Here is a 15,034-nt window from a genome sequence, read left to right as displayed (position 1 = left end):
TTCTGGTGTCCTTTGACAGCTCTTTGGTCTTCACCATAGTGGAGTTTGGAGTCAGACTGTTTGAGGGTGTGCACAGGTGTCTTTTTATACTGATAACAAGTTTAAACAGGTGCCATTACTACAGGTAATGAGTGGAGGAAAGAGGAGACTCTTAAAGAAGAAGTTACAGGTCTGTGAGAGCCAGAAATCTTGATTGTTTGTTTCTGACCAAATACTTATTTTCCACCATAATATGCAAATAAAATGATAAAAAAACAGACAATGTGATTTTCTGGATTTTTTTTTCTCAGTTTGTCTCCCATAGTTGAGGTCTACCTATGATGTAAATTACAGATGCCTCTCATCTTTTTAAGTGGTGGAACTTGCACTATTGCTGACTGACTAAATACTTTTTTGCCCCACTGTATTTAGTGAAGGGTTCACTATTTCAAGAGCTATTACTCTATTTTTGCAGGACAAGTTAGTTTTAAATTATGCTTTTTTTAATATTTTTTTAATTTAAAGTTGAGGCTGGATGAGCAAAATACAATAATTCTGGAATTTTATAGCTAACAGCATCATGTGGGAAAATGTCATATTTTACAGTACAGGTCAATATGATTACAGGGATATCATGTTTGCTTTTTTACGTCTGCAAAACGTTTTTTAATGATTTGTTTGTATAAGTCAATTGTTATATCATTTACGGAACTGTATGATGGCTTGTTCGTTCCTGGCAACCTATAGCATTGGTGGTACTTTCTTTGTTTTGATTAAAAAAAAAAAAAAAAAAAAATTAACCAAGCAAATTATTTTCTTGCACTATTGCTATTAATTTTACTTACTGCAGAGTATTTGCGCATTTTCTTTCTTGGGTTTTGTCTGTCTTTGTGGCCAGTGTAACCATGCACATAAACGTGTATACCAACTTATATTCCAGTTAATTTCTATCGGTTTTTGCTTAGAAAAGAACAAAGAACTAACTTTGGGATCATATTGCAGTACTATTTTGTTGGTAACTGCAATGTGATACTGACGTGTGGACAGTGCTGTCAAAGAAATTTATAGGGTTTGTGGCACCACTTTTGAGACCCATAGTCCTTTTTCCATTGTGGCTTGTATTTTTCTTTGAGCTAATTTTATTTTTTAATGCCAATTTGTAGTATATATTTTGGTTTGATTGCTTTTTATTGCATTTTTTTTTAGGATAGGTGAGATGACCGAAAACCTGCAATTTTGGCATTGATTTTTCTTGGTGCTTATGAAGTTTACTGTAGTGCATTGATTTTAAATTGATTGACTATATTCATCATCAGCATATCCCTATAGGGACATCATTATGTGGCCTGTAGATACCAAGGACCTAACTCACTCCAAGCTGGAGTTCCAGACACTTTCATATTTCCAGGTACACAAATCCTCCAATAGATCTGTGCGTGGGGTTTGGTTATTTCTCATATGTGCCAATAGTTGTTAGACACTCCATGCTAAGCAGTGTCTCTTAAGGTACCGTCACACTAAGCGACGCTGCAGCGATACAGACAACGATGCCGATCGCTGCAGCGTCGCCTTTTGGTCGCTGGAGAGCTGTCACACAGACCGCTCTCCAGCGACCAACGATGCAAAGGTCCCTGGGTAACCAGGGTAAACATCGGGTTGCTAAGCGCAGGGCCGCGCTTAGTAACCCGATGTTTACCCTGGTTACCAGCGTAAAATGTAAAAAAACAAACAGTACATACTCACCTTCGCGTCCCCCGGCGTCCGCTTCCTGCACTGACTGAGTGCCGGCCCTAACAGCAGAACGGTGACGTCACCGCTGTGCTTTCACTTTACGGCCAGCGCTCAGTCAGTGCAGGAAGCGGATGGCGGGGGACGCGAAGGTGAGTATGTACTGTTTGTTTTTTTTACATTTTACACTGGTAACCAGGGTAAACATCGGGTTACTAAGCGCGGCCCTGTGCTTAGTAACCCGATATTTACCCTGGTTACCATTGTAAAACATCGCTGGTATCGTTGCTTTTGCTGTCAAACACAAAGATACACAGCGATCTGAGGACCAAATAAAGTTCTGAACTTTAACCCCTTCACCCCAAAGCCTGTTTTCACCTAAGTGACATGGCCAATTTTTACAATTCTGACCAGTCACTTTATGAGGTCATAACTCTGAAACGCTTCAACGGATCCTGGTGATTCTGAGATTGTTTTCTCGTGACATATTGTACTTTATGATAGTGGTAAAACTTCTTCGATATGACTTGCATTTATTTGCGAAAAAAACAGAAATTTGTCGAAAATTTAGCAATTTTCAAATCTTTCGTTTTTATGCCCTTAAATTAGAGAGTTATATCACATAATATAGTTAAATAGACAACATTTCCCACATGTCTGCTTTACATCAGCACAATTTTGGAAACAATTTTTTTTTGTTAGGGAGTTATAAGGGTTAAAAGTTGACCAGCGATTTCTCATTTTTGCAACAAAATTTGCAAAACCATTTTTTTTACGGACCACCTCACACTTGAAGTGACTTTGAGGGGTCTATATGACAGAAAATGCCCAAACGTGACACCATTCTAAAAACTGCACCCCTCAAGGTACTCAAAACCACATTCAAAAAGTTTATTAACCCTTCAGGTGCTTCACAGGAATTTTTGGAATGTTTAAAAAAAATTGAACATTTAACTTTTTTTCACAAAATTTTTACTTCAGATCCAATTTGTTTTATTTTACCAAGGGTAACAGGACAAATTGTACAACAACTTTTTTGGTCCAATTTCTCCTGAGTACGCCGATACCCCACATGTTGTGGTAAACCATTGATTGGGCACATGGCAGAGCTCGGAAGGGAAGGAGCGCCATTTGACTTTTCAATTAAAAATTGGCTGGAATTGAGATCGGAACCCATGTCGTGTTTGGAGAGCCCCTGACGTGCCTAAACAGTGGAAACCCCCACAAGTGACACCATTTTGGAAAGTAGACCCTCTAAGGAACTAATCTAGATGTGTGGTGAGCACTTTGAACCTCCAAGTGCTTCACAGAAGTTTATAATGTAGAGCCGTAAAAAAAAATAATAATTTTCACAAAAAATGATCTTTTTGCCCCAAATTTTTTATTTTCCCAAGGGTAGCAGGATAAATTGGACCCCAAAAGTTGTTGTGCAATTTGTCCTGAGTACGCTGATACTTCATATATGGGGATAAACCACTGTTTGGGCGCATGGCAGAGCTCGGAAGGGAAGGAGCGCCATTTGACTTTTCAATGCAAAATTGGCTGGAATTGAGATCGGAACCCATGTCGTGTTTGGAGAGCCACTGACGTGCCTAAACAGTGGAAACCCGCACAAGTGACACCATTTTGGAAAGAAGACCCCCTAAGGAACTTATCTAGATGTGTGGTGAGCACTTTTAACCCCCAGTTGTTTCACTAAAGTTTAGAATGTAGCCCTGTGAAAATTAAAAAATCATTTTTTCTTTCCACAAAATGATGTTTTAGCCCGCAATTTTTTTTTCCCCAAGGATAACAGGAGAAATTGGACCACAAAAGTTATTGTCCAATTTGTCCTGAGTACGCTGATACCCCATACATTGGGGGGAACCACTGTTTGTGCGCACGGCAGAGCTCGGGAGGGAAGGAGCGCCGTTTGAAATGCAGACTTAGATGGATTGGTCTGCAGGTGTCATGTTGCATTTGCAGAGCCCCTGATGTACCTAAACAGTAGAAACCCCCCACAAGTGACCCCATATTGGAAACTAGACCCCCCACGGAACTTATCTAGATGTGTTGTGAGAACTTTGAACCCCCAAGTGCTTCACTACAGTTTAACGCAGAGCTGCGAAAATAAAAAATATATTTTTTTTCCACGAAAATTATATTTTAGCCCCATGTTTTTATTTTCCCAAGGGTAAGGCTGGTTTCACACTTGCGTTTTTATCTGCATGCGTTTTTTAAAAAAACGCATGTGTGAAAAAACGCATGTAAACGCGGTAAAACGCATGCGTTTTTTTAGACGCATGCGTTTTTATAGAAAAACACAAGAAAAAACCAAATAACCCTACCCCTAACCTGAAATACATGGCACTGAAATACGTTTATATACGTATATAAGTGCCACGATATTTCAGTGGCCACGTATATAAGTGCCACGTATTTCACGTAAATGCCACGATATTTCAGTGCCACGTATTTCACTGAAATATCGTGGCACTTAAATACGTGGCACTGAAATATCGTGGCACTGAAAGACGTGGCACTGAAAGACGTGGCACTGAAATATCGTGGCACTGAAATATCGTGGCACTATGACTGTCAGAAAATGTTCATTAAACGGTTAGGGGTGAGTTTAGGGGTAGGGTTAGGGTTTGGATCCCTTTATCACCTTGATGGTGGTGAGTGACTTTTCAGTGTGTTCTGGTTTTTTCTATAAAAACGCATGCGTTTTTAACGCAAACAAACGCGTTGAGATCGGACACCATGTCGCGTTTGGAGAGCTCCTGATGTGCCTAAACAGTGAAAACTCCCCAATTCTAACTGAAACCCTAACCCCAGCCCTAACCCCAGCCCTAACCCTAACCCTAGTCCTAATCCTAGCGCTACTTTCACACTAGCGTTTTTTTGCACACGTCGCAATGCGTCGTTTTGGCGAAAAAACGCATCCTGCAAAGTCATCTGCAGGATGCGTTTTTTCCCCATAGACTAACATTAGCGACGTATTGACACACGTCGCAAGCGTCGTGCGACGGTTGCGTCGTGTTGTGGCGGACCGCCGGCAGCAAAAAACGTTACATGTAACTTTTTTTGTGCCGACGGTCCACCATTTCCGACCGCGCATGCGCGGCTGGAACTCCGCTCCCATCTCCCCGCACCTCACAATGGGGCAGCGGATGCGTGGAAAAACAGCATCCGCTGCCCCCGTTGTGCGGCGCTTGCACAGTATGCGTCGGTATGTCGGGCCGACGCAGCGCGACGGCCCCGTACCGACGCTAGTGTGAAAGTAGCCTAACGGGAAAATGGAAATAAATATATTTTTTAAAATTTTATTATTTTTCCCTAACTAAGGGGGTGATGAAGGGGGATTTGATTTACTTTTATAGTGTTTTTTGGGCGGATTTTTATGGTTGGCAGCCTTCACACACTAAAAGACGCTTTTTATTGCAAAAAATAGTTTTTGCATCACCACATTTTGAGAGCTATAATTTTTCCATATTTTGGTCCACAGAGTCATGTGAGATCTTGTTTTTTGCAGGACGAGATGACGTTTTTATTGGTTCCATTTTCGGGTACATGACATTTTTTTGATCGCTTTTTATTCCGATTTTTGGGAGGCGGAATGAACAAAAACCAGCAATTCCTGAAATTCTTTTAGGGGGGGCGTTTATACCGTTCCGCGTTTGGTAAAAAGGATAAAGCAGTTTTATTCTTCGGGTCAGTACGATTACAGCGATACCTCATTTATGTAATTTTTTTATGTTTTGGCGCTTTTACACAAAAACTATTTTATATAAAAAAATAATTGTTTTTGCATCGCTTTATTCTGAGGACTATAACTTTTTTATTTTTCTGCTGATGATGCTGTATGGCGGCTTTTTTTTTGCGGGACAAGATGATGTTTTCAGCGGTACCATGGTTATTTACATCCATCTTTTTGATCGCGTGTTATTCCACTTTTTGGTTTGGCGGTATGAGAATAAAGCGTTGTTTTTTGCCTTTTTTTTTTTTACGGTGTTCACTGAAGGGGTTAACTAGTGATATAGTTTTATAGGTGGGGTCGTTACGGACGCGGCGATACTAAATATGTGTACTTTTATTGTGTGATTTTTTTTTTATTTAGATAAAGAAATTTATGGGAATATTTTTTTTTTTTCTTTATTTAGGAATTTTTTTTCTTTTTACACATGTGGAAATTTTTTTTTTTTTACTTTGTCCCAGGGGGGGACATCACAGATCGGTGATCTGACAGTGTGCACAGCACTCTGTCAGATCACCGATGTGACAGGCACATTGCAGAGGCTTGCCGGCGCCTGCTATGAGGAATTCTCAGCAGACGCCGGCAAGCAGGGTCATCTCATGACCCGGAAGGCCATCTTGGATCCGGGGACTCCTTCCAGGTCATCGGAGCAGCACGATCTCATCGCGTTGCTCCGGTGGGAGAGCGCAGGGAGCCCCCGTCCCTGCGCGATCCCCCTCTATGCCACTGTCACTATTGACAGCGGCATCAGAGGGGTTAAATGCCCGCGATCGGCGACAGCGCCGATCGTGGGCATTGCTGCGGGGTGTCAGCTGTCATATACAGCTGACACCCGCACCCGATCACCGCAGCGCTCAGCACGAGACCGCGGTGATCGGGGCGCCGTACTAGTACTGCGGCTGGCACTAATGCAGTGCCGGCAGCGCAGTACTAGTACGGCGCATGTCGCGAAGGGGTTAATCAACGACCAGCGATATCACAGCAGGATCCTGATCGCTGCTGCGTGTCAAACACGATATCGCTATCCAGGACGCTGCAACGTCACGGATCGCTGGCGATATAGTTTAGTGTGACGGTACCTTTACTGGTTACCATCTACGTTCCCCCACCAATTTACTTTGCCTTTTTTAAATTGATCTCCCATAAGGTTGTGTCATTTTGCAGTTAGCCCTATAGTGTGTAGGTGACTTTAATGCAGTCCCTTAAGCCACTATTGACCAGATATGGTGGTCCAGATATGTCGCCCACTCATGTAAATGCCTAGTTTTCAGCTGTTCAATTAAGCCATGCTGAAAAAGTGGTCATTTCTTACGTACAGCTGAAATAAGTCCTTTTCCAGGATAGATCTGGCCTATGCATCTCTAAATCTTCTACCTTCAGTTCAATATGGTAAAGGAAGCCTGTCAGGGGAGAGAACCCTATTAGCCTGCAGGTTATTACTCTGCCCATACTAAAACAAATGCTATGGGGAGAAAATGAACTATATTCCCCCTGAAGCATTCCGGCTTTAGCTACAGTGTTTCAGCCACCGCTCTTGTTTATACAGAGTCAGCTGTAAGCTCGCCCCTACCCTGACGGCCCCCGATGCAGAGTGTCAGTCAGGGGCGCGGTCACTGCTCTAGCACCGCCCACATGGCTGAAACTGGAATGCTGCCAGGAAGAGTAAAGTTAATTTTTAAGTGCAGGCATTGGGCAGGTGAGTAGCTATAGTCATCTGCAAATTAACACATCTCCTGGTTAATGGCTTTTTTTTCTAGTGATAGGCTCCTTTTAACTATACATCTATGGAAATTTCAGATCACTCTGCATTAGTAATTAGTGAGGCTAGGTTGTCCGATTAATTCTAAAACCTGGGGTATGCATCATGTTTGGCTACCTGGCTGCTCAGTTAGTGTACTCTCACTAGTGAATAGATATTGATGAGGGGAACACAAGTCACTCATGCTGAAAGTAGAGAGATGATAAAGCAGGGACTCAACTGCTTTCTAAAGTGACAAATTTCCCTGCCTGTTATGAGAGTATTTCTAAATGTTTCTAGCCCTCTGCGCTCATCAAATCACGTCTGACACAAAAGCTCAGTGGACACTGAGCTTATATATGTCAGACTTTATTTATAACTAGCTGTACTACCCGGCTTCGCCCGGGTTAATGACTGCTGTTAGCAAAATAGAATGTGTTAACAAAAATTTATTCTGCACACAAAAACCACAAAACAAATAGATAGAAATGTAATTATTAAAAGGCAAAAACTAAGCAAATAGAAGCATTTCACAACATATATTAGCTTTGTTATACTGAGAATGTCTTTGTTGCCTATATTAACCAATCAGAGCTCAGGTTAATTAACTGTAGCAAAATAGAAGCTGAGCTGTGATTGGTTGCTATTGGCAGCCTGATAAATCCCCAGCCAACAGGAAGCCCTCCCCCCTGGCAGTATATATTAGCTCACACATACACATAATAGACAGGTCATGTGACTGACAGCTGCCGTATTTCCTATATGGTACATTTGTTGCTCTTGTAGTTTGCTTATTAATCAGATTTTTATTTTTGAAGGACAATACCAGACTTGTGTGTGTTTTAGGGCGAGTTTTATGTGTCAAGTTGTGTGTGTTGAGTTGCGTGTGGCGACATGCATGTAGTGACTTTTGTGAGATGAGTTTTGTGTGGCGACATGCGTGTAGCAACATTTTGTGTGTTGAGTTGCATGTGACAGGTTAGTGTAGCAAGTTCTGTGCAGCAAGATTTGTGCATGGCGAGTTTTGCGCGTGGCGAGTTTTATGTGTGGTGCATTTTGAGTATGTGCAAGTTTTGTGTGAGGCAACTTTTGCATGTGGTGCAACTTTTGTACATGTGGCAATTTTTCTGTGTGTGCAAGTTTTGCATGAGGTGAGTTTTCCATGAGGTGAGTTTTGCACGTGTGGCGAGTTTTGCGTGAGCCTAGTTTTGCATATGGCGAGTTTTGCATGTAGCGAGTTTTGAGTGGTGACTTTTGTGTTTCGACTTTTATGTGGCGAGGTTGGTGTGTGTGTGTGGTGAAATGTGTGCTGAGGGTGGTATATGTGTTCAAGCACGTGGTAGTGTGTGGCGCATTTTGTGTTTGTGTTCATATCCCCGTGTGTGGTGAGTATCCCATGTCGGGGCCCCACCTTAGCAACTGTACGGTATATACTCTTTGTCGCCATCGCTCTCATTCTTTAAGTCCTCATTGTTCACATCTGGCAGCTGTCAATTTTCCTCCAACACTTTTCCCTTCACTTTTTCCCCATTATGTAGATAGGAGCAAAATTGTTTGGTGAATTGGAACGCGCGGGGTTAAAATTTCACCTCACAACATAGCCTATGACGCTCTCGGGGTCCAGACGTGTGACTGTGCAAAATTTTGTGGCTGTAGCTGCGACGGTACAGATGCCAATCCCGGACATACACACATACATACATACACACATTCAGCTTTATATATTAGATATACCTGTATGTAATCTCCTGTATATAGTATATACCTGTGTGTCATCTCACCTATATATAGTATATATCTGTGTGTCATCTCCTGTATATAGTATATACCTGTATGTCATCTCCTCCTATACATAGCATATACCTGTGTCATCTCCTCCTGTATATACTATATACCTGTAGGTAATCTGCTCCTGTATATAGTATATACCTGTGTGTCATCTCCTCCTGTATATAGTATATACCTGTATGTCATCTCCTCCTGTATGTAGTATGTACCTGTATGTCATCTCCTCCTCTATATAGTATATACCTGTGTGTCATCTCTCCTGTATATAGTATATATCTGTGTGTCATCTCCTCCTGTATATAGTATATACCTGTGTGTCATCTCCCCTGTAAATAGTATATACCTGTGTGTCATCTCCTGTATATAGTATATAGCTGTATGCCATCTCCTCCTGTATTAGCCCTCGTTCACACGTTATTTGGTCAGTATTTTTACCTCAGTATTTGTAAGCTAAAATGGCAGCCTGATAAATCCCCAGCCAACAGTAAGCCCACCCCCTGGCAGTATATATTAGCTCACACATACACATAATAGACTGGTCATGTGACTGACAGCTGCCGGATTCCTATATGGTACATTTGTTGCTCTTGTAGTTTGTCTGCTTATTAATCAGATTTTTATTTTTGAAGGATACCAGACTTGTGTGTGTTTTAGGGCGAGTTTCGTGTGTCAAGTTGTGTGTGTTGAGTTGCGTGTGGCGACATGCATGTAGGGACTTTTGTGAGATGAGTTTTGTGTGGCGACATGCGTGTAGCAACTTTTTGTGTGTCGAGTTGCATGTGACAGGTTAGTGTAGCAAGTTGTGTGCAGCAAGTTTTGCGCATGGCGAGTTTTGCGCGTGGCGAGTTTTATGTGTGGTGCCTTTTGAGTATGTGCAAGTTTTGTGTGAGGCAACTTTTGCATGTGTTGCAACTTTTGTGCATGTGGCAATTTTTCTGCGTGTGGCAATTTTTCTGCGTGTGCAAGTTTTGCGTGTGGCGAGTTTTGCACGTGTGGCGAGTTTTGCATGTGGAGAGTTTTGCGCGTGGCGAGTTTTGAGCGGCGACTTTTGTGTTTCTACTTTTATGTGGCGAGGTTGGTGTATGTGTGGTGAAATGTGCACTGAGGGTGGTATATGTGTTCGAGCACGTGGTAGTGTGTGGCGCATTTTGTGTGTGTGTTCATATCCCCGTGGTGGTGTGATTATCCCATGTTGGGGCCCCACCTTAGCAACTGTACAGTATATACTCTTTGGTGCCATCGCTGTCATTCTTTAAGTCCCCCTTGTTCACATCTGGCAGCTGTTAATTTGCCTCCAACACTTTTCCTTTCATTTTTTCCCCATTATGTAGATAGGGGCAAAATTGTTTGGTGACTTGGAAAGCGCGGGGTTAAAATTTCACCTCACAATATAGCTTTGACGCTCTCAGGGTCCAGACGTGTGACTGTGCAAAATTTTGTGCCTGTAGCTGCGACGCCTCCAACACTTTTCCTTTCACTTTTTCCCCATTATGTAGATAGGGGCAAAATTGTTTGGTGAATTGGAAAGCGCGGGGTTAAAATTTCACCTCACAACATAGCCTATGACGCTCTCGGGGTCCAGACGTGTGACTGTGCAAAATTTTGTGGCTGTAGCTGCTACGGTTCAGATGCCAATCCCGGACATACATACATACATACATACATACATACACACACACACACATTCAGCTTTATATATTAGACTAGCTGTACTACCCGGCTTCGCCCGGGTTAATGACTGCTGTTAGCAAAATAGAATGTGTTAACAAAAATTTATTCTGCACACAAAAACCACAAAACAAATAGATAGAAATGTAATTATTAAAAGGCAAAAACTAAGCAAATAGAAGCATTTCACAACATATATTAGCTTTGTTATACTGAGAATGTCTTTGTTGCCTATATTAACCAATCAGAGCTCAGGTTAATTAACTGTAGCAAAATAGAAGCTGAGCTGTGATTGGTTGCTATTGGCAGCCTGATAAATCCCCAGCCAACAGGAAGCCCTCCCCCCTGGCAGTATATATTAGCTCACACATACACATAATAGACAGGTCATGTGACTGACAGCTGCCGTATTTCCTATATGGTACATTTGTTGCTCTTGTAGTTTGCTTATTAATCAGATTTTTATTTTTGAAGGACAATACCAGACTTGTGTGTGTTTTAGGGCGAGTTTTATGTGTCAAGTTGTGTGTGTTGAGTTGCGTGTGGCGACATGCATGTAGCGACTTTTGTGAGATGAGTTTTGTGTGGCGACATGCGTGTAGCAACATTTTGTGTGTTGAGTTGCATGTGACAGGTTAGTGTAGCAAGTTGTGTGCAGCAAGATTTGTGCATGGCGAGTTTTGCGCGTGGCGAGTTTTATGTGTGGTGCATTTTGAGTATGTGCAAGTTTTGTGTGAGGCAACTTTTGCATGTGGTGCAACTTTTGTACATGTGGCAATTTTTCTGTGTGTGCAAGTTTTGCATGAGGTGAGTTTTCCATGAGGTGAGTTTTGCACGTGTGGCGAGTTTTGCGTGAGCCTAGTTTTGCATATGGCGAGTTTTGCATGTAGCGAGTTTTGAGTGGTGACTTTTGTGTTTCGACTTTTATGTGGCGAGGTTGGTGTGTGTGTGTGGTGAAATGTGTGCTGAGGGTGGTATATGTGTTCAAGCACGTGGTAGTGTGTGGCGCATTTTGTGTTTGTGTTCATATCCCCGTGTGTGGTGAGTATCCCATGTCGGGGCCCCACCTTAGCAACTGTACGGTATATACTCTTTGTCGCCATCGCTCTCATTCTTTAAGTCCTCATTGTTCACATCTGGCAGCTGTCAATTTTCCTCCAACACTTTTCCCTTCACTTTTTCCCCATTATGTAGATAGGAGCAAAATTGTTTGGTGAATTGGAACGCGCGGGGTTAAAATTTCACCTCACAACATAGCCTATGACGCTCTCGGGGTCCAGACGTGTGACTGTGCAAAATTTTGTGGCTGTAGCTGCGACGGTACAGATGCCAATCCCGGACATACACACATACATACATACACACATTCAGCTTTATATATAGTATACACCTGTATGTAATCTCCTGTATATAGTATATACCTGTGTGTCATCTCACCTATATATAGTATATATCTGTGTGTCATCTCCTGTATATAGTATATACCTGTATGTCATCTCCTCCTATACATAGCATATACCTGTGTCATCTCCTCCTGTATATACTATATACCTGTAGGTAATCTGCTCCTGTATATAGTATATACCTGTGTGTCATCTCCTCCTGTATATAGTATATACCTGTATGTCATCTCCTCCTGTATGTAGTATGTACCTGTATGTCATCTCCTCCTCTATATAGTATATACCTGTGTGTCATCTCTCCTGTATATAGTATATATCTGTGTGTCATCTCCTCCTGTATATAGTATATACCTGTGTGTCATCTCCCCTGTAAATAGTATATACCTGTGTGTCATCTCCTGTATATAGTATATAGCTGTATGCCATCTCCTCCTGTATTAGCCCTCGTTCACACGTTATTTGGTCAGTATTTTTACCTCAGTATTTGTAAGCTAAAATGGCAGCCTGATAAATCCCCAGCCAACAGTAAGGCCACCCCCTGGCAGTATATATTAGCTCACACATACACATAATAGACTGGTCATGTGACTGACAGCTGCCGGATTCCTATATGGTACATTTGTTGCTCTTGTAGTTTGTCTGCTTATTAATCAGATTTTTATTTTTGAAGGATACCAGACTTGTGTGTGTTTTAGGGCGAGTTTCGTGTGTCAAGTTGTGTGTGTTGAGTTGCGTGTGGCGACATGCATGTAGGGACTTTTGTGAGATGAGTTTTGTGTGGCGACATGCGTGTAGCAACTTTTTGTGTGTCGAGTTGCATGTGACAGGTTAGTGTAGCAAGTTGTGTGCAGCAAGTTTTGCGCATGGCGAGTTTTGCGCGTGGCGAGTTTTATGTGTGGTGCCTTTTGAGTATGTGCAAGTTTTGTGTGAGGCAACTTTTGCATGTGTTGCAACTTTTGTGCATGTGGCAATTTTTCTGCGTGTGGCAATTTTTCTGCGTGTGCAAGTTTTGCGTGTGGCGAGTTTTGCACGTGTGGCGAGTTTTGCATGTGGAGAGTTTTGCGCGTGGCGAGTTTTGAGCGGCGACTTTTGTGTTTCTACTTTTATGTGGCGAGGTTGGTGTATGTGTGGTGAAATGTGCACTGAGGGTGGTATATGTGTTCGAGCACGTGGTAGTGTGTGGCGCATTTTGTGTGTGTGTTCATATCCCCGTGGTGGTGTGATTATCCCATGTTGGGGCCCCACCTTAGCAACTGTACAGTATATACTCTTTGGTGCCATCGCTGTCATTCTTTAAGTCCCCCTTGTTCACATCTGGCAGCTGTTAATTTGCCTCCAACACTTTTCCTTTCATTTTTTCCCCATTATGTAGATAGGGGCAAAATTGTTTGGTGACTTGGAAAGCGCGGGGTTAAAATTTCACCTCACAATATAGCTTTGACGCTCTCAGGGTCCAGACGTGTGACTGTGCAAAATTTTGTGCCTGTAGCTGCGACGCCTCCAACACTTTTCCTTTCACTTTTTCCCCATTATGTAGATAGGGGCAAAATTGTTTGGTGAATTGGAAAGCGCGGGGTTAAAATTTCACCTCACAACATAGCCTATGACGCTCTCGGGGTCCAGACGTGTGACTGTGCAAAATTTTGTGGCTGTAGCTGCTACGGTTCAGATGCCAATCCCGGACATACATACATACATACATACATACACACACACACACATTCAGCTTTATATATTAGATAAGCTCAGAGGGCTACAGATGTGGCAGAAACACTCACTCCTGTGATAACGGGCAGAAAAATGTCACCTTTTAAAAAGCATTTAAAACCCAAATTTAAAAGCGGAGTGTTTATGTATGTATTATATGGATCAAAGAGAAATGGTAAACAAATAATCTTAATATAACCTTAACCCATTAGTGACGGAGCCACATTTTTTTAAATCTGACCAGTGTCACTTTATGTGGTAACTAACGTTTCAACAAATCCCAGTGATTTAGATTGTTTTTTCGTGACACATTATACTTAATAGTAAATTTAGATCGACATGTTGTGTTTAATTATAAAAAATATCAGAAATTTGAGAAGTTTAGAAGAATTAACAATTTTCAAACTTTGAATGATTATCCCTTTAATCTAGATGGTCACACCACAGAAAAACATTAATAAATAACATTTTACATCAGCACCATTTGTAAAATGTTGTTTTATTTTGTTAGCATTTTAGGTGGTTTCAAAATATAGCAATTTTTCATTTTTACAAGGAAGTTTACAAAATTTTTTTTATCCATGTTTGAAGTACCTTTTAGGGGTCACATATATTGGGGAAACCCCCAAAAGTGATACCATTTTATAAACCGCACCCTCTGACATATTGAAAACTGAAAACCAAACACCAATAACAAAGTGCTATAGAGCAAACCAATGGCCTATATCTATTAGGAAGACCATACAGGCATGTAATGGTCCTCACTAAATTATGTTTCTCTTTCCCCCATGACGGCACCACGGAGAGAGAGGGATCCGCCCTCAGGGACAGGAAACCTACAGGTGAAAAAGGCGTTTCCTGTCCCTGATGGGGAACCTACAGCTCACCCTCCCTGGGACCTAAACTTAGTCCTGAATGCTCTAACTAAAAACCCTTTTGAGCCTCTATCTGAAGTTCCTTTAAAAATCTTATCCCTCAAGACCTCCCTTTTAGTAGCTTTAACTTCAGCCCGTCGAGTTAGTGATATGCAAGCCTTATCAGCGTACTCGCCCTTCACGCAAATACTTGATGATAGGGTCATTCTTAGAACCGACCCAGCTTACCTCCCGAAAGTTGCATCACAGTTCCATAGAACTCTACCTTCCTTCTGCCCCAATCCCAAAACTGAAGGGGGGAAAAAGTGTTACATATCTTAGACGTAAGGAGATGCCTGGTCCAATACCTGATAGCTACTAGGGAGTGTAGGAAGGATAGGGCTCTGTTTGTCTGCTTCCAGGGTCCACGGAA

Source organism: Ranitomeya variabilis, chromosome 5 (genome assembly GCF_051348905.1).
Source record: "Ranitomeya variabilis isolate aRanVar5 chromosome 5, aRanVar5.hap1, whole genome shotgun sequence".
In the NCBI taxonomy this organism is placed as follows: Eukaryota; Metazoa; Chordata; class Amphibia; order Anura; family Dendrobatidae; genus Ranitomeya; species Ranitomeya variabilis.
Note: the sequence above shows the minus strand (reverse complement) of the source record.